Source organism: Triticum urartu, chromosome 7A, assembly GCF_056163025.1.
Source record: "Triticum urartu cultivar PI428250 chromosome 7A, HENAU_Tu73, whole genome shotgun sequence".
Lineage (NCBI taxonomy): Eukaryota > Viridiplantae > Streptophyta > Magnoliopsida > Poales > Poaceae > Triticum > Triticum urartu.
Window position 1 is genome coordinate 592729122 of NC_141879.1, and position 27419 is coordinate 592756540.

A 27419-nucleotide genomic window follows, 5' to 3' on the forward strand; every position below is an offset into this window, starting at 1 on the left:
GAGGACTGGGTGTCCTGAGCTGCGTGTTCAGGACTGGGTGTCCGGGACTGTGTGTCCTAAGTTTTAAATACCTAGCCGCCCTAACCAGACGTACATTTGTCACAGCAACTGGAACTGGTCCAACAAATCATTGTCTTCAGCGAGTCACTGGTTTCATCTTCCCTTCCCTTTACTTACTGTTACTCCTTGTGAAGTCATTGTATGTTCGCACTATCTTTTGTCTTCACTGAGTGACTGCGTGTTCTGTGTGGCTTCACAATATCTTCCTACCTGATCCTTACTACATTGCTGCTATTAGTCATTGTGCTTTCACTCTATTGAATACTTGACTATGGCTTGCCTAGTGTAGTCTACCTTCCGCTCCAGGGTAATAGGTTTATTTCTATCATTTGTATTCATAACTTCCACGTTTTGAAGACTTTCATAAAAATCGCCTATTCACCCCCCTCTAGTCGATATAACGCACTTTCAGCCTTGCTGCCCCTGCTGTCACTGGGAAAGGACACCGCAATATTGAACCCAAAGCTAAGTACTTCTCCCATTGCAAGAAAGATCAATCTAATAGGCCAAACCAAACTTATAATTCGAAGAGACTTGCAAAGATAAACCAATCATACATAAAAGAATTCAGAGGAGATTCAAATATTGTTCATAGAAAACTTGATCATAAACCCACAATTCATCAGATCTCGACAAACACACCGCAAAAGAAGATTACATCGAATAGATCTCCAAGAAGATCGAGGAGAACTTTGTATTGAGATCCAAAGAGAGAGCAGAAGCCTTCTAGCTAATAACTATGGACCCGTAGGTCTGAAGTAAACTACTCACCCATCACCGGAGAGGCATGGAGTTGATGTAGAGGCCCTCCGTGATCAATGCCCCCTCCGGCGGAGCTCCGGAAATGGCCCCAAGATGGGATCTCTCGGGTACAGAAGGTTGCAGCGGTGGAATTAGCTTTCTGGTGCACCTAGATGTTTGGGGGTACGTGGATATATATAGGAGGAAGAAGTACGTCGGTGGAGCAACGAGGGGACCACGAGGGTGGAGGCGCGCCCAGGGGGGTAGGCGCGCCCCCCTGCCTCGTGCCCTCCTCGATCGTTTTTTGATGCCTGCTCAAAGTCTCCTGGATCACGTTTGTTGAGAAAATCACGTTCCCGAAGGTTTCATTCCGTTTGGAATCCGTTTGATATTCCTTTTCTGTGAAACCCTAAAATAGGAAAAAAAACAATTTGGGATGGGACTTCGGTTAGTAGGTTAGTCCCAAAAATGATATAAAAGTGTAAAATAAAGCCCATTAACATCCAAAACAGATAATATAATAGCATGGAGCAATCAAAAATTATAGATACATTGGAGACGTATCAAGCATCCCCAAGCTTAATTCCTGCTCGTCCTCGAGTAGGTAAATGATAAAACAAGAATTTTTGATGTGGAATGCTTTCTAACATATTTCTCAATGTAATTTTTCTTTATTGTGGGATGAATGTTCAGATCCGAAAGATTCAAGATAAATGTTTAATATTCACATAGAAATAATAATACTTCAAGCATACTAACTAAGCAATTATGTCTTCTGAAAATAACATGGCTAAAGAAAGTTAGCCCTACAGAATCATATAGTCTCGCTATGCTCTATCTTCGCCACACAAAATATTGAAATCATGCACAACCCCGATGACAAGCCAAGCAATTGTTTCATACTTCTGATGTTGTCAAACTTTTTCAATCTTCACGCAATATATGAGCGTGAGCCATGGATATACCACTATATGTGGAATAGAATGGTGGTTGTGGAGAAGAAAAATAGGGAGAAAATAGTCTCACATCAACTAGGCGTATCAACGGGCTATTGAGATGCCCATCAATAGATATCAATGTGAGTAAGTAGAGATTGCCATGCAACGGATGCACTAGAGCCATAAGTATATGAAAGCTCAGCAAAAGAAACTAAGTGGGTGTGCATCCAACTCGCTTTCTCATGAAGACCTAGGGCATTTTTGAGGAAGCCCATTATTGGAATATACAAGCCAAGTTCTATAATGAAAAATTCCCACTAGTATATGAAAGTGATATCATCGGAGACTCTCTATCATGAAGATCATGGTGCTACTTTGAATCACAAGTGTGGAAAAAGGATAGTAGCATTGTCCCTTCTCTCTTTTTCTCTCATTTTTTTATTTGGGCCTTCTTTCTTTTTTTGGCCTCTTTTTTTCGTCCGGTGTCTCATCCCGACTTGTGGGGGAATCATAGTCTCCATTATCCTTTCCTCACTGGGACAATGCTCTAATAATGATGATCATCACACTTTATTTACTTACAACTCAAGAATTACAACTCAATACTTAGAACAAAAATATGACTCTATGTGAATGCCTTCGAAGGTGTACCGGGAGGTGCAATGATGCATGAGTGACATGTATGAAGAATTATGAATGGTGGCTTTGCCACAAATACGATGTCAACTACATGATCATGCAAGAAATATGACAATGATGAAGCATGTCATAATAACGGAATGGTGGAAAGTTGCATGGCAATATATCTCGGGAAGGCTATGGAAATGCCATAATAGGTAGGTATGGTGGCTGTTTTGAGAAAGGTATATGGTGGTTTTATGGTACTGGCGAAAGTTGCGCGATACTAGAGAGCCTAGCAATGGTGGAAGGGTGAGAGTGCGTATAATCCATGGACTCAACATTAGTCATAAAGAACTCACATATTTATTGCAAAAATCTATTAGTTATCGAAACAAAGTATTACACGCATGCTCCTAGGGGGATAGATTGGTATAAAAAGACCATCGCTCGTCCCCGACCGCCACTCATAAGGAAGACAATCAATAAATAAATCATGCTCCGACTTCATCACATAATGGTTCACCATACGTGCATGCTACGGGAATCACAAGCTTTAACACAAGTATTTCCCAAATTCACAACTACTCAACTAGCATGACTCTAATATCACCATCTCCATATCTCAAAACAATTATCAAGTATCAAACTTCTCATAGTATTCAATGCACTTCTATGAATGTTTTTATTATGCCTAAAAGAAAATTTCCATGTTGTTCTAAGGGACTCTCAAAATAATATAAGGGAAGCATGAGCGATCAATTATTTCTATAAAATAAAACCACCACCGTGCTCTAAAAGATATAAGTGAAGCACTAGAGCAAAAACTATATAGCTCAAAAGATATAAGTGAAGCACATAAAGTATTCTAATAAATTTCAATTCATGCGAGTCTCTCTCAAAAGGTGTGTACAGCAAGGATGATTGTGGTAAACTAAAAAGCAAAGACTCAAATCATACAAGACGCTCCAAGCAAAACACATATCATGTGGTGAATAAAAATATAGCTCCAAGTAAAGTTATCGATAGACGAAGACAAAAGAGGGGATGCCTTCCGGGGCATCCCCAAGCTTAGGATTTATGGTGTCCTTTAATTTTAGTTTGGGGTTCCATGGGCATCCCCAAGCTTAGGCTCTTGCCACTCCTTGTTCCATAATCCATCAAATCTTTACCCAGTACTTGAAAACTTCACAACACAAAACTCAAAATAGAAAATCTCGTGACCTCCGTTAGCGAAAGAAAACAAAACACCACTTCAAGGTACAGTAATGAACTCATTATTTATTTATATTGGTGTTAAACCTACTGTAGCCCAACTTCTATATGGTTTATAAGATCTTTTACTGACCATAGATTCATCAAAATAAGCAAACAACACATGAAAAACAGAATATGTCAAAAACAGAACAGTATGTAGTAATCTGTAACTAACGCAAACTTCTGGAACCCCCAAAAATTCTAAAATAAATTTCTGGACGTGAGTAATTTATCTATTAATCATATTCAAAAATAATTAACTAAATATCACTCTCCAATAAAAATTGGCAGCAATTCTCGTGAGCGCTAAAGTTTCTGTTTTTTGCAGCAAGATCAAAAAGACTTTCCCCAAGTCTTCCCAACGGTTCTACTTGGCACAAACACTAATTAAACACAAAAAACACAACCAAAACAGAGGCTAGATAAATTATTTATTACTAAACAGGATAAAAAACCAAGGAATAAAAATAAAATTGTGTTGCCTCCCAACAAGCGCTATCGTTTAACGCCCTTAGCTAGGCATAAAAGCAAGGATAGATCTAGGTATTGCCATCTTTGGTAGGCAATCCATAAGTGGATCTCATAATAGATTCATATGGTAATTTAAATTTCTTTATAGGGAAGTGTTCCATGCCTTTCCTTAATGGAAATTGGAATTTAATATTCTCTTCCTTCATATCAATAATTGCACCAATCGTTCTAAGGAAAGGTCTACCAAGAATAATAAGACATGAAGGATTGCAATCTATATCAAGAACAATGAAATCTACGGGCACATAATTCCTATTTGCAACAATAATAACATCATTAATCTTTCCCATAGGTTTATTAATAGTGGAATCCGTAAGGTGCAAGTTTAAAGAACAATCATCAAAATCACGGAAACCTAGCAAACCACACAAAGTTTTTGGAATCATGGAAACACTAGCACCCAAATCACACAAAGCAAAGCACTCATGATCTTTAATTTTATTTTTTATTGTAGGTTCCCACATAATAAAGTTTTCTAGGGATAGAAACTTCCAACTCAAGTTTTTCTTCATAAGATTGCATCACATCATCAACGATATGTTTAGTAAAAGCTTTATTTTAACTATATGCATGAGGAGAATTTAGCACAGATTGCAACAAGGAAATACAATCTATCAAAGAGCAATTATCGTAATTAAATTCCTTAAAATCCAAGATAGTGGGTTCATTGATATCTAAAGTTTTGACCTCTTCAATCCCACTTTTACCAATTTTTGCATCAAGATCTAAAAACTCTGAATTTTTGGAACGCCTTCTAGGTAAGGTTGCTCATCTTCAGTCCCATCATTATCAAGATTCATATTGCAAAACAAAGATTTAATTGGAGATACATCAATAACTTTTAGATCTTCATCTTTATTTTCATAGAAACTAGAAGAACACGCTTTCACAAAGCAATCTTTCTTAGCATGCATCCTAGCGGTTCTTTCTTTGCACTCATCAATGGAAATTCTCATGGCTTTGAGAGAGTAATTGATATCATGCTTAGGTGGAATAGATCTAAGTTTCAAAGAATCAACTTCAAGAGAAATTATATCAACGTTCCTAGCCAATTCATCAACCTTAAGCAATTTTTCTTCAAGCAAAGCATTGAAATTCTTTTGCAAATTCATAAACTCCTTAACACTAGTCTCAAATTCAGAGGGCATCTTATTAAAATTTCCATAAGAATTGTTGTAGGAATTACCATAATTATTAGAGGAATTACTAGGAAATGGCCTAGAATTAAAATTACCTCTATACGCGTTATTACCAAAATTGTTCCTACCAACAAAATTCACATCCATAGATTCATTATTATTCTCAATCAAGGTAGACAAAGGCACATCATTAGGATCAGAGGAAACATTCTTATTAGCAAACAATTTCATAAGTTCATCCATCTTTCCACACAAAACATTAATTTCTTCTATCACATGCACTTTTTTACTAGTAGATTTTTCAGTGTGCCATTGAGAATAATTAACCATAATATTATCTAGGAGTTTAGTAGCTTCTTCTAAAGTGATTTCCATAAAAGTGCCTCCTGCGGCCGAATCTAAAAGATTTCTAGAAGCAAAATTCAACCTGACATAAATTTTTTGTATAATCATCCAAAGATACAAACCATGTGTAGGGCAATTACGTATCATTAATTTCATCCTATCCCAAGCTTGTGCAACATGTTCATGATCAAGTTGCTTAAAATTATAATATCGTTTCTAAGAGAGATGATTTTAGCGGGAGGAAAATAATTAGAGATAAAAGCATCTTTGCACTTATTCCATGAATCAGTACTATTTTTAGGCAAAAACGAAAACCAAGCTTTAGCACGATCTCTAAGCGAAAACGGAAATAGCTTAAGTTTAACAATATCATTATCCACATCTTTCTTCTTTTGCATATCACACAATTCAACAAAGTTGTTTAGATGGGTAGCGGCATCTTCACTAGGAAGGCCGACGAATTGATCTTTCATGACAAGATTCAACAAAGCAGCATTAATTTCACAAGATTCAGCATCGGTAAGAGGAGAAATTAGAGTGCTAAGAAAATCATTGTTGTTGGTATTGGTAAACTCACACAATTTAGTATTATCTTGAGCCATCGTGACAAGTAAGCAATCCAACACACGAGCAAACAAGAAGCAAGCGAGAAAGAGGCGAAGAGAAAGAGAGGGCAAGAGGAAAAGAAGGCAAATAAAACGGCAAGGGTGAAGTGGGGGAGACGAAAACGAGAGGCAAATGGCAAATAATGTAATGCAAGGGATAAGAGTTTGTGATGGGTACATGGTATGTCTTGACTTGTGCGTAGACTCTCCAGCAACGGTGCCAGAAATGGCTCGTTGTCGGGAGTCAAATCTTGACTTGACTTGGTGCGAATCTTCCTGGCAACGGCACCAGAAATCCTTCTTGCTACCTCTTGAGCACTGCGTTGGTTTTCCCTTGAAGAGGAAAGGGTGATGTAGTAAAGTAGCGTAAGTATTTCCCTCAGTTTTTGAGAACCAAGGTATCAATCCAGTAGGAGATCACACTCGAGTCCCACACACTGATACGTCTCCAGCGTAACTATAATTTCTGATTGCTCCATGCTATTATATTACCTATTTTGGATGTTAATGGGCTTTATTTTACACTTTTATATCATTTTTGGGACTAACCTACTAACCGGAGGCCCATCCCAAATTGCTTTTTTTTTCCTATTTTAGGGTTTCGAAGAAAAGGAATATCAAACAGAGTCCAAACGGAATGAAACCTTCGAGAACGTGATTTTCTCAACAAATGTGATCTAGGATACTTGGAGTAGCCGTCAAGAAACAAGGGAGGAAGGCACGGGGCAGGGGGCGCGCCCTCCACCCTCGTGGGCCCTCCGTTGCTCCACCGACGTACTTCTTCTTCCTATATATATATATATCCACGTACCCCCCAAACATCCAGGAGCACCACGAAAACCTAATTCCATCGCCGCAACCTTCCATACTCAAGAGATCCCATCTCGGGGCCTTTTCCGGAGCTCCGCCGGAGGGGACATTGATCACGGAGGGCCTCTACATCAACTCTATGGCCTCTCCGGTGATGTGTCAGTAGTTTACTTCAGACCTATGGGTCCATAGTTATTAGCTATATGGCTTCTTCTCTCTCTTTGGATCTCAATAAAAGTTATCCTTGATTTTCTTGGAGATCAATTCGATGTAATCTTCTTTTGCGGTTTATGATCCAGATTATCTATGAACAATATTTGATTCTCCTCTGAATTCTTTTATGTATGATTGGTTTATCTTTGCATGTCTCTTCAAATTATCAGTTTGGTTTGGCCTACTAGATTGATCTTTCTTGCATGGGAGAAGTGGTTACCTTTGGGTTCAATCTTGCGGTGTTCGATCCCAGTGACAGAAAGGGAACCGATATGTCTTGTATTGTTGCCATCGAGGATAAAAAGATGGGGTTTATATAATATTGCATGAGTTTATCCATCTACATCATGTCATCTTCCTTAAAGCATTACTCTGTTCTCTTGAACTTAATACTCTAGATGCATACTGGATAGCGGTCGATGTGTGGAGTAGTAGTAGTAGATGCAGGCAGGAGTCGGTCTACTTGTCTCGGACGTGATGCCTATATACATGATCATACCTAGATATTCTCATAACTATGCTCAATTCTATCAATTGCTCGACAGTAATTCGTTTACCCATCGTAATACTTATGCTCTTGAGAGAAGCCACTAGTGAAACCTATGGCCCCCGGGTCTATATTCCATCATATTAATCTTCCAATACTTAGTCATTTCCTTTGCCATTTATTTTAGTTTGCATCTTTATTTCTCTTTATCATAAAAATACCAAAAATATTATCTTATCATATCTATCAGATCTCACTCTCGTAAGTGACTGAAAAGGGCTTGACAACCCCTTTATCGCGTTGGTTGCGAGGTTCTTATTTGTTTGTGTAGGTGCGTGGGACTTGAGCGTGATCTCCCACTGGATTGATACCTTGTTTCTCAAAAACTGAGGGAAATACTTACGCTGCTTTACTGCATCACCCTTTCCTCTCCAACGGAAAACCAACGCAGTGCTCAAGAGGTAGCAAGCAGGATTTCTGGCGCCGTTGCCAGGGAGATTCGCACCAAGTCAAGTCAAGATTTGACTCCCACAATGAGTCATTTCTGGCGCCATTACCAAGTCAAAATATACCAAGTACCCATCACAAACTCTTATCCCTCGCATTACATTATTTGCCATTTGCCTCTCGTTTTCCTCTCCCCCACTTCACCCTTACCGTTTTATTCGCCCTCTTTTCCTCTCTCCCTCTCTCTCCGTTTCCCTTCTCTTTCCCTATTCGCCTCTTTTCTGCTTGCTTCGTCGTTATGGCTAGTCATTTATCTACTCCTTTGTCTCCCGAGAATGAAGTTCTTAATTTTAAACAAAGGGAGGGAGAAAATCTAAAAGATGCTTGGTACAGAATTTGGAATGCTCAAAATAGATCTACTAGAAAGCAATCTACTTCTGTTCTTCTTCGCAATTTTTATGTAGACATCACTCCTTGGAATAGATATATTCTTGATACCATTACTGGAGGCAATTTCTTGGGTAGCCATACTTTTGATTCTTATAATGCTATGATAGATTTGTTTGGCCCACCACCTCTTTTGGTTAATGGAACTATGTTAACTTTGGAACATGTGATGCAAACGCTTGAAATTATTGAGAATAAAGTTGCTACTATAGAGTTAATTGAGAATTTGGATAAAAATATCCACAACCAAATTACCCAATATGGATCTAAAGTGGGAGTTACTTTAAATTTTTTGAAGGAAAAGGAACCCATAGTTAAGGAAAGAATAGATCAAGATTCTACTAGAATCGATAAACTTGAGGGAATTATCACCAACTTGGGATCCACTTTTTCTTCCGTTAAAAATACTCCAAATCCTCCTACTAAAATTGCCAAGCTTATTTATGTTCCTAAAAATAAGGGTGAATCCTCTAGTAAGGAAACTGCGGATTTAAAATCAATAAGTGTTCATCCTAATCTTATTACTATCATTAAGGAACCGTTTGCTACAAATGATTTTCTTGATTTTGTGCCTAGAAGTTTGATAATTAATAAAAAGGAAGAAACGCCTAGGAATTATAGGTGTCTCATTGAAGAATGGCCTACCAAAAATAGCAATACCTAGATCTATCTTCGCTTTTATGCCTAGCTAGGGGCGTTAAACGATAACGCTTGGTGGGAGGCAACCCAATTTTATTTTTATCCCTTGCTTTTTGCTCCTGTTTATTAATAAATAATTTATCTAGAATCTGTTTTGGCTGTGTTTTTGTATTTAATTAGTGTTTGTGCCAAGTAGAACCGTTGGGAAGACTTGGGGAAAGTCTTTTTGATCTTGCTATAGAAAAGAGAAACTTTAGCGCCCACGAGAATTGCTGCCATTTTTATTTGGAAGGTGCTATTTAGTTAATTCTTTTTGCAGATGATTAATAGATAAATTCCTCACGTACAGCAATTAATTTTAGGATTTTTCGGGTTCCAGAACTTGCTTTAACTACATATTACTACAGAGTGTTCTGTTTTTGATAGATTCTGTTTTTCTTGTGTTGTTTTCTTATTTTGATGAATCTATGGCTAGTAAAAGAGCTTATAAACCATAGAGAAGTTGTAATACAGTAGGTTTAACACCAATATAAATAAATAATGAGTTCATTACAGTACTTTGAAGTGTTGTTTTGTTTTCTTTCGCTAACGGAGCTCATGAGATTTTCTATTTTGAGTTTTGTGTTGTGAAGTTTTCATGTTTTGGGTAAAGATTTGAAGGATTATGGAACAAAGAGTGGCAAGAGCCTAAGCTTGGGGATGCCCATGGCACCCCAAGGTAAAATTCAAGGACACCAAAAAGCATAAGCTTGGGGATGCCCCGGAAGGCATCCCCTCTTTCGTCTTCGTCTATCAGTAACTTTACTTAGAGCTATATTCTTATTCACCACATGATATGTGTTTTGCTTGGAGCGTCTTGTATGATTTGAGTCTTTGCCTTTTAGTTTACCACAATAATCCTTGCTGTACACAACTTTTGAGAGAGACTCACATGATTTGAAATTTATTAGAATATTCTATGTGCTTCACTTATATCTTTTGAGCTATATAGTTTTTTCTCTAGTGCTTCACTTATATCTTTTAGAGCACGGTGGTGGATTTATTTTATAGAAACTATTGTTCTCTCATGCTTCACTTGTATTATTTTGAGAGTCCTTTAGAACAACATGGCAATAATAAAAACATTCATACAAGTGCATTGAATACTATGATAAGTTTGATACTTGATAATTGTTTTGAGATATGGAGATGGTGATATGAGAGTCATGCTAGTTGAGTAGTTGTGAATTTGAGAAATACTTGTGTTGAAGTTTGTGATTCCCGTAGCATGCACGTATGGTGAACCGTTATGTGATGAAGTCGGATCATGATTTATTTATTGATTGTCTTCCTTATGAGTGGTGGTCGGGGACGAGCGATGGTCTTTTCCTACCAATCTATCCCCCTAGGAGCATGCACATAATACTTTATTTCGATAACTAATAGATTTTCGCAATAAGTATGTGAGTTCTTTATGACTAATGTTGAGTCCATGGATTATACACACTCTCATCCTTCCACCATTGCTAGCCTCCCTAGTATCGCGCAACTTTCGCCTATACCATAAACCCACCATATACCTTCCTCAAAACAGCCACCATACCTAACTATTATGGCATTTCCATAGCCATTCTGAGATATATTGCCATGCAACTTTCCACCGTTCCGTTATTATGACACGCTTCATCATTGTCATATTGCTTGCATGATCATGTATTTGACATCGTATTTGTGGCAAAGCCACCGTTCATAATTCTTTCATACATGTCACTCATGCATCATTGCACATCCCGGTACACCGTCGGAGGTATTCACATAGAGTCATATTTTGTTCTAAGTATTGAGTTGTAATTCTTGAGTTTTAAGTAAATAAAGTGTGATGATCATCATTATTAGAGCATTGTCCCAGTGAGGAAAGGATGATGGAGACTATGATTCCCCCACAAGTCGGGATGAGACTCCGGACGAAAAAAAGAGGCCAAAAAAGAAAGAAGGCCCAAATAAAAAAAGAGAAAAAGAGAGAAGGGACAATGTTACTATCCTTTTTCCACACTTGTGCTTCAAAGTAGAACCATGTTCTTCATATAGAGAGTCTCCTATGATATCACTTTCATATACTAGTGGGAATTTTTCATTATAGAACTTGGCTTGTATATTCCAATGATGGGCTTCCTCAAAATTGCCCTAGGTCTTCGTGAGAAAGTGCTACCTCTTGAGCACTGCGTTGGATTTCCTTGAAGAGGAAAGGATGATGCAACAAAGTAGCGTAAGTATTTCCCTCAGTTTTTGAGAACCAATGTATCAATCCAGTAGGAGGCTATGCGCGAGTCCCTCGTACCTGCACAAAACAAATAGCTCCTCACAAACAATGCGATAAGGGGTTGTCAATCCCTTCACGGTCACTTACGAGTGTGAGATCTGATAGATATGATAAGATAATATTTTTGGTATTTTTCTGATAAAGATGCAAAGTAAAATAAAAGCAAAGTATTGGAAGATTAATATGATGAAGATAGACCTGGGGGCCATAGGTTTCCCTAGTGGCTTCTCTCAAGAGCATAAGTATTTTACGGTGGGTGAACGAATTACTGTTGAGCAATTGACAGAATTGAGCATAGTTATGAGAGTATCTAGGGATGATCATGTATATAGGCATCACGTCCAAGACAAGTAGAACGACTCCTGCCTGCATCTACTACTATTACTCCACTCATCGACCGCTATCTAGCATGCATCTAGAGTATTAAGTTCATGGAAACAGAGTAACGCCTTAAGCAAGATGACATGATGTAGAGGGATAAATTCATGCAATATGATAAAAACCCCATATTTTTATCCTCGATGGCAACAATACAATACGTGTCTTGATGCCCCTACTGTCACTGGGAAAGGACACCGCAAGATTGAACCCAAAGCTAAGCACTTCTCCCATTGCAATAAAGATCAATCTAGTAGGCCAAACCAAACTGATAATTCAATGAGACTTGCAAAGATAACCAATCAGACATAAAAGAATTCAGAGAAGATTCAAAAATTGTTCATAGATAATCTTGATCATAAACCCACAATTCATCGGTCTCAACAAACACATCGCAAAAAGAAGATTACATCGAATAGATCTCCATAAGAGAGGGGGAGAACTTTGTATTGAGATCCAAAAGGAGAGAAGAAGCCATCTAGCTAATAACTATGGACCCGAAGGTCTGAAGTAAACTACTCACACTTCATCGAAGAGGCTATGGTGTTGATGTAGAAGCCCTCCGTGATGGATGCCCCCTCCGGCAGAGCTTCGGAACAGGCCCCAAGATGGGATCTCGTGGATACAAAAAGTTGCGGCGGTGGAATTAAGTTTTTGGCTCTGTATCTGATCATTTGGGGGTATGTAGGTATATATAGGAGGAAGGACTACGTCGGTGAACCGAAGGGGGCCCACGAGGGTGGAGGGCGCGCCTAGGGGGGGGAGTAAGCGCGCCCCCTACCTCGTGGCCTCCTCCTTTGTTTCTTGACGTAGGGTCCAAGTCTCCTAGATCATGTTCGTTCCGAAAATCATGTTCCCAAAGGTTTCATTCTGTTTGGACTCCGTTTGATATTCCTTTTCTTCGAAACCCTAAAATAGGCAAAAAACAACAATTCTGGGCTGGGTCTCCAGTTAATAGGTTAGTCCCAAATGTAATATAAAAGTGGATAATAAAGCCCAATAATGTCCAAAACAGTAGATAATATAGCATGGAGCAATCAAAAATTATAGATACGTTGGAGACGTGTCAGCAAGAAAGTTGGATGCACACCCACTTAGTTTCTTTTGTTGAGCTTTCATATACTTATAGCTCTAGTGCATCCGTTGTATGGCAATCCCTACTCACTCGCGTTGATATCTATTAATGGGCATCTCCATAGCCCCGTTGATACGCCTAGTTGATGTGAGACTATCTTCTCCCTTTTTGTCTTCTCCACAACCACCATTCTATTCCACCATAGTGCTATATCCATGGCTCACGCTCATATATTGCGTGAAGATTAAAAAAGTTTGAGAACATCAAAAGTATGAAACAATTTCTTGGCTTGTCATCGGGGTTGTGCATGATTTAAATATTTTGTGTGGTGAAGAAAGAGCATAGCCAGACTATATGATTTTGTAGGGATAACTTTCTTTGTCGATGTTATTTTGAGAAGACATAATTGCTTAGTTAGTATGCTTGAAGTATTATTATTTTTATGTCAATATTAAACATTATCTTGAATCTTATGGATCTGAAAAATTCATGCCACAATAAATAAAAATTACATTGAGAAATATGTTAGAAAGCATTCCACATCAAACATTCTTCTTTTATCAGTACCTACTCGAGGACGAGCAGGAATTAAGCTTGGGGATGCTTGGTACGTATCCAATGTATCTATAATTTTTGATTGCTCCATGCTATTATATTATCTATTTTGGATGTTAATGGGCTTTATTTTACACTTTTATATCATTTTTGAGACTAACCTACTAACTGGAGGCCCAGCCCAAATTGCTATTTTTTGGCCTATTTTAGGGTTTCAAAGAAAAGGAATATCAAATGGAGTCCAAACGGAATGAAACCTTCGGGAACGTGATTTTATCAACAAACGTGGTCCAGGAGACTTGGAGTGGCCGTCAAGAAACAAGGGAGGAAGGCACGAGGCACGGGGGCGCGCCTATCCGCCTGGGCGCACCCTCCACCCTCGTGGTCCCTCCGTTGCTCCACCGACATACTTCTTCCTCCTATATATATATCCACGTACCCCCCAAACATCCAGGAGCACCACGAAAACCTAATTCCATCGTCGCATCCTTCTGTACTCGAGAGATCCCATCTTGGGGCTTTTTCCGGAGCTCCGCGGAAGGGGGCATTGATCACGGAGGGCCTCGACATCAACTCCATGGGCTCTCCGGTTATGTGTGAGTAGTTTACTTCAGACCTACGGGTCCATAGTTATTATCTAGATGGCTTCTTCACTCTCTTTGGATCTCAACACAAAGTTCTCCTCAATTTTCTTGGAGATCTATTCGATGTAATCTTCTTTTGCGGTGTGTTTGTCGAGATCCGATGAATTGTGGGTTTATGATCCAGATTATCTATGAACAATATTTGATTCTTCTCTGAATTCTTTTATGTACGATTGGTTTATCTTTGCAAGTCTCTTCGAATTATCAGTTTGGTTTGGCCTACTAGATTGATCTTTCTTGCAATGGGAGGAGTGCTTAGCTTTGGGTTCAATCTTGTGGTGTTCGATCCCAGTGACAGAAAGGGAACTGATATGTATTGTATTGTTGCCATCAAGGATAAAAAGATGGGGTTTATATCATATGGCATGAGTTTATACCTCTACATCATGTCATCTTCCTTAAAGCATTACTTCGTTCTCTTGAACTTAATACTCTAGATGCATGCTAGATAGCGGTCGATGTGTGGAGTAATAGTAGTATATGCAGGCAGGAGTTGGTCCACTTATCTCGAACGTGATGCCTATATACATGATCATACCAATATATTCTCATAACTATGCTCAATTCTATCAATTGCTCCACAGTAATTCATTTACCCACTGTAGTACTTATGCTCTTGAGAGAAGCCACTAGTGAAACCTATGGCCCCCGGGTCTATCTTACATCATATTAATCTTCCAACACTTAGTTATTTCCTTTGCTGTTTATTTTACTTTGCATCTTTATTTCTCTTTATCATAAAAATACCAAAAATATTATCTTATCATATCTATCAGATCTCACTCTCGTAAGTGACTGAGAAGGGCTTGACAACCCCTTTATTGCGTTGTTTGCGAGGTTCTTATCTGTTTGTGTAGGTGCATGGGACTTGAGCGTGATCTCCTACTGGATTGAGACCTTGGTTCTAAAAAACTGAGGGAAATACTTACACTGCTTTACTGCATCACCGTTCCTCTTCAAGGGAAAACCAACGCAGTGCTCAAGAGGTAGCACGCACCTACACAAACAAATAATAACCTCGCAACCAACGCGATAAAGGGGTTGTCAATCCCTTCACGGTCACTTACGAGAGTGAGATCTGATAGATATGATAAGATAATATTTTTGGTATTTTTATGATAAAGAGAAATAAAGATGCAAAGTAAAATAAACGGCAATAGAAATAACTAAGTGCTGGAAGATTAGTATGATGGAAGATAGACCTGGGGGCCATAGGTTTCACTAGTGGCTTCTCTCAAGAGCATAAGTATTACGGTGGGTAAACGAATTACTGTTGAGCAATTGATAGAATTGAGCATAGTTATGAGAATATCTAGGTATGATCATGTATATAGGCATCACATCCGCGACAAGTAGACCGAAACGATTCTGCATCTACTACTATTACTCTACACATCGACCGCTATCCAGCATGCATCTAGAGTATTAAGTTCATAAGAACAGAGTAATGCTTTAAGTAAGATGACATGATGTAGAGGGATAAACTCATGCAATATGATATAAACCCCATCTTTTTATCCTCGATGGCAACAATACAATACGTGCCTTGCTGCCCCTGCTGTCACTGGGAAAGGACACCGCAAGATTGAACCCAAAGTTAAGCATTTCTCCCATTGCAAGAAAGATCAACCTAGTAGGCCAAACCAAACTGATAATTCGAAGATACTTGCAAAGAAAAACCAATCATACATAAAAGAATTCATAGGAGATTCAAATATTGTTCATAGATAAACTTGATCCTAAACCCACAATTCATCGGATCTCGACAAACACACCACAAAAGAAGATTACATCGAATAGATCTCAAGAAGATCGAGGAGAACTTTGTATTGAGATCCAAAGAGAGAGAAGAAGCCATCTAGCTAATAACTATGGACCCGTAGGTCTGAATTAAACTACTCACACATCACCGGAGAGGCCATGGAGTTGATGTAGAGGCCCTCCGTGATCAATGCCCCCTCCGGCGGAGGTTCGGAAAAGGCCCCAAGATGGGATCTCTCTGGTACAGAAGGTTGCGGCGATGGAATTAGGTTTTCGTGGTGCTCCTGGATGTTTGGGGGGTATGTGAATATATATAGGAGGAAGAAGTACGTCGGTGGAGCAACGAGGGGCCCATGAGGGTGGAGGGCATGCCTAGGGGGTAGGCGCGCCCCCTGCCTCGTGCCCTCCTCGATCGTTTCTTGACGCCCACTCCAAGTCTCCTGGATCACGTTTGTTGAGAAAATCACGTTCCCGAAGGTTTCATGCCGTTTGGACTCTGTTTGACATTACTTTTCTGCGAAACCCTAAAATAGGCAAAAAACAACAATTTGGGCTGGGCCTCCGGTTAGTAGGTTAGTCCCAAAAATGATATAAAAGTGTAAAATAAAGCCCATTAACATCCAAAACAGATAATATAATAGCATGGAGCAATCAAAAATTATAGATACGTTGGAGACATATCACCGATGTCGAGTGTAATGCTTGTTGTCCAATTTAAGGGCCCAGACAACAAGATGTAATTGCCTACACGGGTAAGCACTTATTATCAAGTGAATTTCTGACCTCTAGATGACAGGTGTTAATTAGTGTCAATGAGGAGAGAAGACAATACAAGGATAAAGGGAAGGCATGATGCTTAAAGTATTGGTCCATTCTAATGAGCTTAATTGTTGAGTTGATAGTAACGGAAGACAGGACAATAGAGTCAAACAATCCAGACAGGAGGAGTTTCACTATTCAAGGGGGACTTTCCTACAGAACATACAATGCAAATGGTAATATCACATAACTAGGTAAATTCACATTACCGCTACACCCGACACTCATTATTCACCATTAACTGAATCTCTATGTGCTTAACCTCTCCATTACCAAAAATGCCATTTATTCTATGTTATTTAATTTAAATTTATTTACTTACAATCTTAGTTTTAGCCCATTTAGTTTACTTAGCAATTACTCTTCCACTATTATCATCATAATTCTTGGAGATGCCAAACTAGTCAATTCACGCGAGACTTGTGCCACTTCATGTGTGACCGAAACGCTCGTATTAACACTCTCTTGTCCTCTTTGTTGGAAATGATACTAAACTAGGATTATACTTCTACAGGAGTGCTTCAACCAGCCATGTGCACTTGCATGACATAGTTACCTCAAGGTTTACCACTAGTGGTTGAGAATCGACTTTGTGTTTATATCTCAAGCAGAAGAAATTGAGCCTTTGCAATGTTGGTTGGGCCTTGGTGGTTCTCCCACCTCCCCAATGGCAATTATCTCCCCTCCAAGGGAGTAACCATAGAGATACATCTTTCTTTCCAAGTCTTCAGTTAACCCCCAACCGTATAGCTTGGTTACTTGTGTTTCTTTCCTTTGGTCTACTGAACTTGCAAGCATCATATAGGTTGTTATCTCATCCTAGCATATTAGGGCACACACTTTATATTCCGCAAGGCCTAAAATTTCTAATAAGTGAAGTAAAATTTGTAGTTGTACCTATTCACCCCCTCTAGGTCCATATAGATCCTTTTAGTTGCGCAATGACATTGACACTAATCAACAATGCGAATGGAAAATATAATTTAAGGTCATTTTACAAAACAAGATTTTACTTTGTCTTCCAAAAAGGGATAGGATGCATACATTGGTCAATGATAGAAGAGAACAATGGTATTATGGTCAAGAACGTGTACATAGTTCATAATTTAAAAGGCTTGACATTTTTGTCGTCAATATAACAACAAAATTTTCAATTCGCTGCACTTATTCTTCCAACTAAATTGTCAAATTGTGATCATGATAACTCTATTTAAACAAAACATGATGAGTCTTCTTATGAAAGAAAAAATACAACAAGTCTTCATAATTGTATATCTAAACAAATCGATGTTGATATATCATAGCAAGTACTTTTGACATTCATGTGTATCTAGATAATATCATCTATCCTATTTAAATTCAAGTGTACCAATGTTTCTAATTTAGTCATGAAAGCACTTATTTCCGTCCGATCAATTGCTAAATATTTATACCAAGACATAGCATAGTCATAAGATGTTTGTCATTATTATGATGAAAAAAATGAAAATAGGTAGAACAGATTAAAGGTTTCACTCGTATTAACGCGATAGAGCTTTTTTGAAATGGAGGATGACCCCCGGCCTCTACATTAGGGTGATGCATACAACCATTTTATTAATTATTCACCAACACCTTACAAAGTAATACATCAATAAGTCTAAAACCACCTTGCTGGAAACATCAGTCGTTACTCCTATCAACTTGATGAAGGGGGATGCACATGGTCGGGGCCGCCTGTCAAGACCTCACACTGAAGCCCAACATCTAAAAGCGGAGCCCACAACCAAGCCGCATCGCCGGGTCTGGGGCACAAACCTGTCCATTGCACTCTCAGCGGGCACCACATGTGCATGCTCTACAATCTGTCGTGGCCATCTTCCGTCGTCCCATCTTCAGGGAGATCAATGCATAAGCCTTGGTAGGCCCAACTACTGTTGATGCCACCACGATGCTAGAGAGTGCCACCATCTTGCCCTCATCCATCAACACATGTCTACCACCGACTCCCTGCAGCCTCATGCGACCGAGGACTGGCGTTGCTGATGCTCCAGATGCCACACCGCTCCACCTTCACAAACACCACTTGCTACCGTTGGTCCCATCTCCTCTGCCAGCAGTTCCTCTAACTGAGCACCCAAATACCCCAGGCGACACCTCCTAGAAGGACACGACACGCGCAGTACCTCCACCACCTAATCTGAGGAGATTTTGGGTCTTCACCCGGGCATGGGGCCAGGATGGAGGGGAGGGACCTCGACAGACCCCGCAAGCAGGAGAGTGGCGACCTTGGTCAGTGCCACCGTTGGGATGAGCTAGCCATCCAGAGTTTCCTCTGATCCAAAGAAACCTCTACCAGCCCTCGCCTGTTGGGGAACGTAGTAATTTCAGAAAATTTCCTACGCACACGCAAGATCACGGTGATGCACATCAATGAGAGGGGAGAGTATCGTCTACGTACCCTCGTAGACCGTAAGCGGAAGCGTTATGAGAACGTGGTTGATGTAGTCAAACGTCTTCATGATCCGATCGATCCAAGTACCGATCGCACGGCACCTCCGAGTTCAGCACACGTTCAACTCGATGATGTCCCACGAACTCCGATCCAGCAGAGCTTCATGGGAGAATTCCATCAGCACGATGGCGTGATGACAGTGATGATGTTGCTACTGACGCAGTGCTTTGCCTAAGCACCGCTACGATATGATCGAGTTGGATTATGGTGGAGGGGGGCACCGCACACGGCTTGGAACAATCAACTTGTGTGTGTTTGGGTGCCCCCTGCCCCCGTATATAAAGGAGCAAGGGGGGAGGCCGGCCGACCCTTGCAAGGCACGCCAGGAGGAGGAGTCCTCCTCCTAGTAGGAGTAGGACTCCCCTTTCCTACTCCTATTAGGAGGAGGAAAGGAAGGAGGAGAGGGAGAAGGAAGGAGAGGGAGGAAAGGAGGAAAGGGGGGTCGACCCCCTAGTCCAATTCGGTTTGGGCTAGGGGGGCCGCGCGCCCTGCCTCCTCTCTTCCACCACTTGGCCCATGAGGCCCAATACTTCTTCCCCGTATTCTCGTAACTCCCTGGTACTCTGAAAAATATTCGAATCACTCGGAACCTTTCTGATGTCCAAATATAGTTGTCCAATATATCTATCTTTACATCTTGACCATTTCGAGACTCCTCGTCATGTCCCTGATATCATCTGGGACTCCGAACTACCTTCGGCACATCAAATCACATAAACTCATAATACCGATCGTCACCGAACGTTAAGCGTGCGGACCCTACGGGTTCGAGAACTATGTAGACATGACCGAGAAACGTCTCCGGTCAATAACCAATAGCGGAACCTAGATGTTCATATTGGATTCTACATATTCTATGAAGATCTTTATCGGTCAAACCGCATAACAACATACGTTGTTCCCTTTGTCATAGGAATGTCACTTGTCCGAAATTCGATCGTTGGTATCTCAATACCTAGCTCAATCTCGTTACCGGCAAGTCTTTTTACTCGTTTCCTTAGTGCATCATCCTGCAACTAACTCATTAGTTGCATTGCTTGCAAGGCTTATAGTGATGTGCATTACCGAGAGGGCCCAGAGATACCTCTCCGACAATCAGAGTGACAAATCCTAATCTTGATCTATGCCGACTCAACAAGTACCATTGGACATGTAGAGCACCTTTATAATCACCCAGTTATGTCGTGACGTTTGGTAGCACACAAAGTGTTCCTCCGGTAATCAGGAGTTGCGTAATCACGATTGGTAGCACACAAAGTCATAGGAACATGTATAAGTCATGAAGAAAGAAATAGCAGTAAACTAAAACGATCAAGTGCTAAGCTAACAGAATGGGTCAAGTCAATCACATCATTCTCCTAATGATGTGATCCTGTTTATCAAATGACAACTGATGTCTATGGTTAGGAAACATAACCATCTTTGATTAACGAGCTAGTCAAGTAGAGGCATACTAGTGACACTCTGTTTGTCTTTGTATTCACACATGTATTATGTTTCCGGTTAATACAATTCTACCATGAATAATAAATATTTACCATGAAATAAATAATAACTTTATTATTGCCTCTAGGGCATATTTCCTTCAGTCTCCCACTTGCACTAGAGTCAATAATCTAGATTACACAGTGATGATTCTAACACCCATGGAGCCTTGGTGCTGATCATGTTTTGCTCATGAGAGAGGCTTAGTCAACGGGTCTGCGTCATTCAGATCCGTATGTATCTTTCAAATCTATATGCCTCCCACCTAGACTTTATCGCTGATGGAATTGAGGCGACTCTTGATGTGTTTGGTTCTCTTGTGAAATCTGGATTCCTTTGCCAGGGCAATTTCACCAGTATTGTCACAAAAGATTTTCATTGGAATCGATGCACTAGGTATGACACCTAGATCGGATATGAACTCCTTCATCTAGACTCCTTCATTTGCTCCTTCCGAAGCAGCTATGTACTCTGCTTCACACGTAGATCCCGCCACGACGCTTTGTTTAGAAGTGCTCCAACTGACAGCTCCACCGTTCAATATAAACAATTATATGGTTTGCGATTTAGAATCGTCCAGATCAGTGACAAAACTTTCATCAACGTAACCATTTACAACGAGCTCTTTGTCACCTCCATAAACGGGAAACACATCCTTAGTCCTTTCAGGTATTTCAGGATGTTCTTGACCGCTGTCCAGTGATCCATTCCTGGATTACTTTGGTACCTCCCCGCTAAACTAATAGCAAGGCACACATCAGGTCTGGTACACAACATTGCATACATGATAGAGCCTATGGCTGAAGCATACGGAACACTTTTCATTTTCTCTCTATCTTCTGCAATGGTCGGGCATTGAGTCTTACGCAACTTCACACCTTGTAACACAGGCAAGAACCCTTTCTTAGGTTGATCCATTTTGCAATTCTTCAAAACTTCATCAAGGTATGTACTTTGTGAAAGTCCAATTAAGCGTCTTGATCTATCTCTATAGATCTTGATGCCCAATATATAAGCAGCTTCACCGAGGTCTTTCATTCAAAAACTCTTATTCAAGTATCCTTTTATGCTATCCAGAAATTCTATATCATTTCCAATCAACAATATGTCATCTACATATAATATTAGAAATGCTACAGAGCTCCCACTCACTTTATTGTAAATATAGGCTTCTCCAAAAGTATGTATAAAACCATATGCTTTGATCACACTATCAAAACGTTTATTCCAACTCCGAGAGGCTTGCACCAGTCCATAAATGGATCGATGGAGCTTGCACACTTTGTTAGCACCCTTTGGATCGATAAAACCTTCAGGTTGCATCATATACAACTCTTCTTCCAGAAATCCATTCAGGAATGCGGTCTTTACATCCATTTGCCAAATTTCATAATCATAAAATGCGGCAATTGTGAACATGATTTGGACGGACTTAAGCATCGCTACGGGTGAGAAGGTCTCATCGTAGTCAACTCCTTGAACTTGTCGAAAACCTTTTGCAACAAGTCGAGCTTTGTAGACAGTAACATTACCGTTAGCATCAGTCTTCTTCTTGAAGATCCATTTATTCTCGATGGCTTGTCGATCATCGGGCAAGTCAACCAAAGTCCACACTTTGTTCTCATCCATGGATCCCATCTCAGATTTCATGGCCTCAAGACATTTTGCAGAATCTAGGCTCATCATCGCTTCCTCATAGTTCGTAGGTTCGTCATGGTCAAGTAACATGACCTCTAGAACAGGATTACCGTACCACTCTGGTGCGGATCTTACTCTCGTTGACCTACGAGGTTCCGTAGTAAATTGATCTGAAGTTTCATGATCATCATCATTGGCTTCTTCACTAATTGGTGTAGGTGTCACAGGAACCGGTTTGTGTGATGGACTACTTTCCAATAAGGGAGCAGGTACATTACCTCATCAAGTTCTACTTTCCTCCCACTCACTTCTTTTGAGAGAAACTCTCTCTCTAGAAAGGATCCATTCTTAGCAAAAAATGTCTTGTCTTCGGATTTGTGATAGAAGGTGTACGCAACAGTCTCCTTTAGGTATCCTATGAAGATACATTTCTCCGATTTGGGTTCGAGCATATCAGGTCGAATCTTTTTCACATAAGCATCGCAGCCCCAAACTTTAAGAAACGACAACTTTGGTTTCTTGCCAAACCATAGTTCATAAGGCGTCGTCTCAACGGATTTAGATGATGCCCTATCTAACGTGAATGCAACTGTCTCTAAAGCGTAACCCAAAAACGATAGCGGTAAATCAGTAAGAGACATCATAGATCGCACCATATTATCTAGTAAAGTACGATTACGACGTTTGGACACACCATTACGCTGTGGTGTTCCGGGTGGCGTGAGTTGCGAAACTATTCCGCATTGTTTCAAATGAAGACCAAACTCGTAACTCAAATATTCACCTCCACTATCAGATCGTAGAAACTTGATTTTCTTGTTACGATGATTTTCCACTTCACTCTGAAATTCTTTGAACTTTTCAAATGTTTTAGACTTATGTTTCATCAAGTAGATATACCCATATCTGCTTAAATCTTCTGTGAAGGTGATAAAATAATGATACCCGCCACGAGCCTCAACATTCATCGGACCACATACATCAGTATGTATGATTTCCAACAAATCTGTTGCTCGCTCCATAGTTCCAGAGAATGGCGTTTTAGTCATCTTTCCCATGAGGCATGGTTCGCAAGTACCAAGAGATTCATAATCAAGTGATTCCAAATGTCCATCAGAATGGAGTTTCTTCATGCGCTTTACACCAATATGACCTAGATGGCAGTGCCACAAATAAGTTGCACTATCTACTCTGCATCTTTTGGCTTCAACATTATGAATATGTGTATCACTACTATCGAGATTCATTAAAGATAGACCACTCTTCAAGGGTGCATGACCATAAAAGATATTACTCATATAAATAGAACAACCATTATTCTCTGATTTAAATGAATAACCGTCTCACATCAAACAAGATCCCGATATAATGTTCATTCTCAATGCTGGCACCAAATAAGAATTATTCAGGTCTAAAACTAACCCCGACGGTAGATGTAGAGGTAGCGTGCCGACGGCGATCACATCGACTTTGTAACTATTTCCCACGCGCATCGTCACCTCGTCCTTAGACAATCTTTGCTTAATCTATAGTCCATGTTTCGAGTTGCAAATATTAGCTACAGAACCAGTATCAAATACCCAAGTGCTACTGCGAGCTTTAGTAAGGTACACATCAATAACATGTATATCACATATACCTTTGTTCACCTTGCCATCGTTCTTATCCGCCAAATACTTGGGGCAGTTCCGCTTCCAGTGACCAGTCCCTTTGTAGTAGAACCACTCACTATCAGGCTTAGTTCCACACTTAGGTTTCTTCTCTTGAGCAGCAACTTGTTTGCCATTCTTCTTGAAGTTCCCTTTCTTCTTCCCTTTACCCTTTTTCTTGAAACTGGTGGTCTTGTTGACCATCAACACTTGATGCTCCTTCTTGATTTCTACCTCCGCAGCTTTTAGCATTGCGAAGAGCTCAGGAATCGTCCTATCCATCCCTTGCATATTATAGTTCATCATGAAGCTCTTGTAGCTTGCTGGTAGTGATTGAAGAACTCTGTCAATGACACTATCAACAGGAAGATTAACTCCCAGTTGAGTCAAGTGGTTATGGTACCTAGACATTCTGAGTATGTGTTCACTGACAGAACTATTCTCCTCCATCTTGTAGCTGTAGAACTTATTGGAGACTTCATATCTCTCAATCCGGGCATTTGCTTGAAATATTAACTTCAACTCCTGTAACATCTCATATGCTCCATGACATTCAAAACGTCGTTGAAGTCTCGGTTCTAAGCCGTAAAGCATGGCACACTGAACTATCAAGTAGTCATCAGCTTTGCTCTGCCAAACGTTCATAACATCTGGCGTTGCTCCCGCAGCGGGTTTGGCACCTAGCGGTGCTTCCAGGACGTAATTTTTCTGTGCAGCAATGAGGATAATCTTCTAGTAACAGACCCAGTCCGTGTAATTGCTACCATCATCTTCCAACTTTGCTTTCTCAAGGAACGCATTAGAATTTAATGAAATAACATCACGGGCCATCTATCTACAACAACATAGACAAGCAAAATACTATCAGGTACTAAGTTCATGATAAATTAAAGATCAATTAATCATATTTAAGAACTCCCACTTAGATAGACATCCCTCTAATCATCTAAGTGATCACGTGATCCAAATCAACAAAACCATGACCGATCATCACGTGAAATGGAGTAGTTTTGTCACACCCTAGCTAGTCCATGCATTAGAGTGTGCATCATGTTTACTTCTCATCAGAAAATTGAAATGGGGAAGGCAGAACCCGCAGCACCCCTTTTTGAAATCAACTAGGGTTTACTAAAAATAATTTCAATGAACCTGAAATGCCCTTCTAAAATGTTCACTCTCTTTATCTTAGGTTAGAACCTCTGGCAAAATTGGTGCACATTTTTCTAGGTCAACAAAGGGTCATTGAATTAAATCATAAGAAATTGAATTTGGGCATTTAAATGCTATAAAATAACTTAATTGCTCAAATAATTCTGGGAGTAAATGTTTCCTGTTGGAAATAATCTAAACAGAGGCCACATTTATTTTCAGGATTTTTGGAAATGTTTTAGTATTTTAAATAAAGCTAAACAGTTGCAGTTTAATAGAAAACAGAAACTAAATCAAAAAAAAAGAGAAAGAAGCCCACCTGGGCCTTACCTGGCTCGGCCCAGCCTACTGGCTCGGCCAGTCACCCCCTACCTCGCGCCAGGAGGCAGGGGCGCGTGCTCGCCGCGCGCCGGCCACGCGCCGGCCACCTCCTGCTTCTGCCGATGCCGGGAGACGCCCAGAGGACGCCACGCGACCCCCACGTCTCCCTCTCATCCTCTCGCACTCTCCCCCTCGTCTCTCTCACTCTCCCCCACGACGGCCGAGCACGTCCCTCGCCGCCGATCGCCGTAGTTGCCACTACAGCCACTCCCTCGCCCCTCCGACGAGCCCATTAGCTCCGCCACGACTCCCTCGTCCTCCCCATCGAGCCACGCTTCGCCGGAAGCCCTGCTTCGCCGCCTTCGCCCTCGTCTTCAACCTCGGGCACCCGAGCCATCTCCGGTCGATTCGCCACCGCCAGGACCTCCCCGAGCTCGCTGAACCCCTCTCCGACTCCGCTGTGAGCTCCTCTTCCTTTCCCCCTAGCCCCCGTGCTCTTTTGGCCCCTGTAGCCGCCGTTTCCACCGCACCCGAGAGCTCCTCGCCGCCGGCCATGTCGCCGTCGTGGCTACGGCCGTGCAAGCACGCGTCCGAGCGCCTCACCGTGCTCAGCGCAGCACCAGGAACCCGTAACCACCACCAGTTCTTCCTCCCGTGCACCATAGCCTCGAAACCGTCCTCACCCGACTCCGGCGACCGCCAAGCTCATCGCCGGCGACGTTTCCGGCCACCCCGAGCCCAACTACCACCACCAAACACTGCGGCTCGTTCCCAGCTATCCGTAGATAGTCTCCACCATCAATTTGGTCGCCTGAGGGCGTTTTCCGAAGCCCTCCGCCGTCTCGGCCTCGCCGGCGACTCAACGCCGGCGGGATTAGCCCTGTTGACCGGCGGATTTGACCACTGACGCGGACTGGGTGGGCCCAGTGGACTCCCCTGAGTCAATGACAAGTGGGCCCCCTCTGCTAATTATCCAGATTAGTTTCTAACTAAAAATTAGTTAGTTTAATTAGTATAGTCACTGACTAGTGGGCCCTGCCCAGTAATTAGGCTAACTAAACGTAGTTAGTGCACTGAGAGCCTGACAGCAGGGGCCCCCCAGTCAGGTTTGACCTGGGCTTGCGCCTTTGACCTGCTGAGGTCAGCAGAACGCAATGCTGACGCAGTAATGCATTTTCTGGATTTATTTTTATACAGGAAATTCCAGAAAATAGTTCAAACTTCAAAAATTCATAGAAATTCAACCATAGCTCCAAATGAGATAAATTATATATGAAAAATTATCAGAAAAATTCAATCTATCCATCTGTAATGGTTTCATGCATGACAAAACAAGTTTACCTTGCTGTTTAGGCAGAATAAGGAAATGCACTATAAATGCCATGTTTAATGAGCTAATATTTGAATCTTTGGTTCAAATGAGTTCATCCCTTTCTATTTTAGCTTGCATTAGGCCAGGACACAATCATATTGCCATGTCATAGCATGCATCATATTGTTGCATATCGTCATGTGTTGATTGTGTTCTGATGTGTTCTCCGTGGTAGGTTCTGCCTCCGAGGATATTCACGAGTATCCAACTGAAGGGCAGTATCCCGCTACCACTCCATCAGGCAAGCAACCATTGATCATTCTGATACAAACCCATGTTCTCGCTTCTGCTCTTGTGTACTGCATTAAGACAACGCGATTCAAACTGCTGTGTGCTACGGTAGTTGAACCCTTATCCTCTGCATGACCTGTCATTGCCACAGTAACTAGATGAAACCCACTAGCATGTGTAGGAGTTGATTGAGCCATGTATGTGATTCCTACCTTGCTATGCCTGCTATTCTTAGAGTTGTGTCGGGTCTGGTTCATCTGGGTGATGGGCTA